Source organism: Dipodomys spectabilis, unplaced genomic scaffold (assembly GCF_019054845.1).
Source record: "Dipodomys spectabilis isolate Male_0828 unplaced genomic scaffold, ASM1905484v1 ptg000437l, whole genome shotgun sequence".
NCBI lineage: Eukaryota > Metazoa > Chordata > Mammalia > Rodentia > Heteromyidae > Dipodomys > Dipodomys spectabilis.
In genome coordinates, this window is record NW_024871114.1 from 364,999 (window position 1) to 370,095 (window position 5,097).

Below are 5,097 nucleotides of genomic sequence, written 5' to 3' on the forward strand. Positions count from 1 at the left end.
CATCACATGTGTCTTTTTTACAAAATATAACAACAGAAACTGTTTCCCATACAACTCTGGAACTTACTGTAGAACTATTACATTAAGAAAATAATAATTTTCTACCCACATTCTGTCAACTTTCAAATATTGTGAATTTTTTTCAAATTAAGAGCAATTTTATAATCAATAACCTAGATATACAAAATGGACACAAGGCATCTTCCATGTTATCAGTATGTGACCACAGACTGAAGCATCCAAATTGAATTCTAGGCCATATGATAATACAGTAAGTGTCTTAACAAAATAATTTAATGTCGAAGAATGTGATTAATTTATATCTTAGTCATTAGGCAATAGGGTTGAAAAAGCAACCACCTGAAATATTTGTGAAATATGGCACACACAATTTGACATTGTTCACACTAATATAACCCTAGAAATAAAACTCTAGAAATACACAAGTTGGACTTCCATTTTCTTACTTTCCATTAAATTCTGCAGAGATTTCAAGAAATACAAAATATTCTCCATTACATTTCTCCCCACACTCTCTCACATCTTTCACATACATTTCCAACAATTTATGTTAAAAACAATACACAAAAGTATCCATGAACTAAAGAAGTTATGTAATACCAAACTTTCTACATTTCACCAGATGGAATGGTAACCCACATGACCTGATTTTGTGATATTTAACATAGGGACATAAAAATAACCTTTCAGGATCCACAGATTCCTATGAAAAAAAAATATCTCAGGAAAAATCAGTACATTGGGGAAAATACAATCTTTCATTGTCATTTCTTGTGAACTATACCTTAACTCAGGAATCTTTACTTGTTGTATATAGATTCAAAACTTATTAATCTGTAACTTAATTTGTGATGTATTCTCAGTGCCTATTAGGTAGACCTTTCATTTTAGTATTATGAAAAATATGCATCCTACTTAAATAATTATTGACTCAAATGGAACTGTTAGCTTGTGTTATCTTCTGAGAGCACAAGCACATTGAAGGCCCCTGATTTAATTGCTTCCTTACATTTCAATCTAGGAAGTGCCTATAAGTTACATGCTTTTTTAGCTTTCAATCTAGCATATCAAAAGTGAAAGTTATAATTACCGGCATATCCAAAAATTTCAGAATTCATCAAAAGAAATCTTACTATCCTTTTTCTCTCTGTTCTTGTCAATATGTCGTTTGTTATTCAAAAAATAGAAAAATAATGTGAACTCTATCGTTTAAAATAACTCCCAGACAGATGCATAAACATGATTACCTTCTTCCATTGTGACAGCAGTTTTCTCTGAGAGAAAACAGGGCTATATAAATCAACATCGCATGTCTTAAATAATGTGATTTCCTCAGTGGTAAGAAAACAACCCAATAGAATCTATTCATCTGAAATACTTGTTTTGCTAGACACACATGAAATGAAAGGCATTGGTATCTCTCTCTACATCACAGATTAGAACCACTTATAGAAAGCAATAGAAACTTATAACTCATAAACAAACTGCATATTTTTCAGGCATATATTTCTTCACTACAGAAAATAAATAGAGCATGATGTGTCATGATAAGTTTGGAGTTAGTTTGGAAAAGGTTTGCTAAATTATGGATGTCTGAATTAAGAAATTCGGCAGTCCCCTTTACAAATATCCAATGTCTATTAAAAATATACACTCATCTGAAGGAGGAATTGAAATTCTTATAATTATCTCTTGATTCCTACTCAGATCTCCAGATCAATAGAGAATATTACTCAAGTATCTGCTTCTTAGAGAAGATGTGTATCACAAAGGAAAGGAAAGGAATCATTGAGACCCATGAGAGTAAATGTTTTATATTAGGGCTGTGGTTCAATAGCTAGTACATTTAAGTAGTTGAGTCTAGTGGCCAAGAAGCATAGCCAGATGACATTAAACATATGATTGCTTTTGACTCGCATAAAACTGAAGGGAATAGAAGTGAATTTCAAATTCGTCAGAATGGAAATAGCTATTTCTGAAGTCTGAGAAAGTAAAGAATTTCATTCGTTTACCCATGGAACAATCCTGCCTACTTAGAGAACATTGTAAGAACTGCATCTTGGGATGTCAGGGATAGAAAACGAGAAATGTCCCAGTCACATACAAGAGCCAAAGAGATAATTTACATGTATAAGACGTAGAAGAAGGAAAAGAGGGCAAGGGACGGTTACCTGTCTCCTTTAGTTAAATGGATTCACTAAACCATCCAGGATCTCTTCCTCCACACAAAGGACAATTTCCCAGTAATAGGTTTTCCGCAGCAACAGTTCCTTCTATATAGTGTCTTCTCTGGGTGGGGTCAAAGTTATTGTGAGGTAGCTCATAAACCTCACTTGCGTTTTGCGAACTGAGGAACCTCAGCCACACTTCCGCATATGAAAACAGAAATGCTAACTTCCAGGATGAAACCAGAAGACAAAGTCCCACTTCCTTTTAGTATGTATGTATGGACTACAATTCAGTAGACTAGAAATGTGCCAGTATTCAGTAGGGGAATAATGTGAATGGCTGTCTCATATATTTTTCATATAGTCATACTGATTCTTTGTAAGTTGTTCTCGCGAAATAACAATAAACTTTCTATGGTCTATATAATCAAAATAATTAATTAATATGATTTTTTATTCACTGGTTTCGTTTCCTTACTCATCAATATTTAGGTTACGAAAGAGTTTAACAAAGACACTTCTAGAACTTATTCACCTTCTGCCAAAAACTTTCCTTGGTCTTCCTTGTAGATATGCTTAATTTTTGTATATATCTATTAATTCACATTTTTGATTAATATTTATGTAAAGTAAGATTAATATAATATAGGATTTCTCAAAGCAACTAGTCAAAAATATTAAATAAAAAGAGCAAGAGAGAAACAACTTCCCAGAAGGATTCTTTTAATTCATATGCCATATATCTTTACCTATATAAATGTTGTTACAATATATTATAAAATACCATCATAAAAGATATAGAGAAATGTCTATGAATGTATGGGTTTCGGTATATACATATGCATTATTTAATCATAGAGGTATTTACATAAGCATTATTTAATCAACAATAATATAAAATATATGAAAATTTCCTGGAATATAAAATGAGTATAGAATTTTCAACTCAACATTTTATTGACAGGTTTATGTTGAACACATGAAATTCAATTAGGTTTTAATAAAATATGAAGTAATTATGTGAACTTTTAAAAAGCTGAAGTGTGTACTGATATATAAAATGTGGTGCACACTATAAATCACTTTTCTAGTTTTATGTAGAGTGCATATCATTATTTTTCAGTTAAAAACTAAATTAATTTAAGAAAATAAGAAATATTTTTGGGTATAAATTCAATAAACTTTGAGAGTATTGAGACTTAAATATGAATGCTGGAACTATGTAATCGCAGTGGCAACATACTTCATTATGTAACTAGTGTATCAGAACAAAACAGTGGAAATTAAAGTACTTGATTATACAATGAGGCACAGGATACGTTATGTTTACAAATTTGTCTACTTGAAGTTGCTGTTTTATGAATCCCAAGGAATTGAAGCATTTCAATATTTCTATGGATAGAATAATACAACGTGGTTTGAGAAAATTGCATCAAACTGACATGGGCGAGAACAAAGAAATCCATAATTTGTCTTTAAATGGAGTATCTGTCAACATCCAGTGAAACAGAGAACATGGACACTTAGGTACAGATAAAAGAAACGATGGTATGTGAGTGTTTGATATCTCATGAAGTTAACCAGACACACCAAAGCAGAGCAGAAACCCTCTCTTAAGTAGTAGAAATGATTCCCATGAGAAGGCTTCTGAAAAGTAATCAGGTTTTGTAAGTGTCTATTATGTGTGTGTTCATCATGATTGGGAAATGACAAATAGGATTCATATAAGAATCACTACCTTAGGACTCTTAGGAGAACTTGTATTTCTGTCAATTGAATCAATCTGGGATATTTTTCAACAATTCATATCAATTATACTAATATTCAGTACATTTGAATTCTACTGGAATTTTTCCCATTATTCCTCAGCATGCAATCTGATCCTGATTCGCATTCCTTTTGTTAAGACAGCAGTGATTTCTCTGCCTTCCATTGTGTTCCAGTAGGCTACAATATACAATATATTTTTTCTAAATACATATTCATTGGGGGGATTGGGTGGGGGGTGGGGGGAGGCTGGGAAGGGATGTGGAGGGTAAACAAAGGAGGATGCTGCAATGCTTGATAAGAAATGTACTCATTATCTTGCCTATGTAATTGTAACACCTCTGTACAGTATGTTCACAAAAAGTAAAAATAAAAAATACATATTCAAGTACAAGTAACAGAGATAAATATTGACACGAGGTATGAAGGAATTATGTTGTGCAGATGGAATAGACTTTAAATGGTTTTGTTCATAGAATTAGCCTAAAAACAGAGACAATTACAAATAGTAAACATTGCATAGCTTTGCAAAATATAACTTGATATTTTATGGTTCATCAAGAAATAGAAAAAGTCACTAAATTTGTATTCTAGTAAGTGTCATTTAAATATTTATGAACATTTACAATTTAAACTAAGAACATTCAGGCAAAAAATGCACACAGGCCTAGAAGCAGGGGAAATGATTTAATGAACTTTTTCTTTCGTGGCAACACTGAGTATACTACTATACTGAGTATGATACTGCCATGAAGGAAAATGTTCATTAAATCAGAATGACAGGAAAGTCTCTAAGCCATTGTCCCAAAATGGATTCTCACCAATCACAGTTTTCTGAGATAAACATCCATGAACTGATTGATGATAGAGAAATTATAGCACCTCTAAAATTGAGGTGTGCATATAATTCTCAATGACTCTACTGACATTCAGTTTCTTGTAGTTTTGTGCCTGAAAAAGACCATAACCCAGAGTCACAAAATGTATTCATTGATAATTCCTCTACTCATGATATATAGATTGCCATTTTACTGCCATGAATCTTTTAGGGAAAATATAGAAATTTAAAAGAAAGGATTTTTTTTTCATTTATGTTGTTGACTGTCTGGAAGGGCAGATATAATCAATCTCTTTATATTGT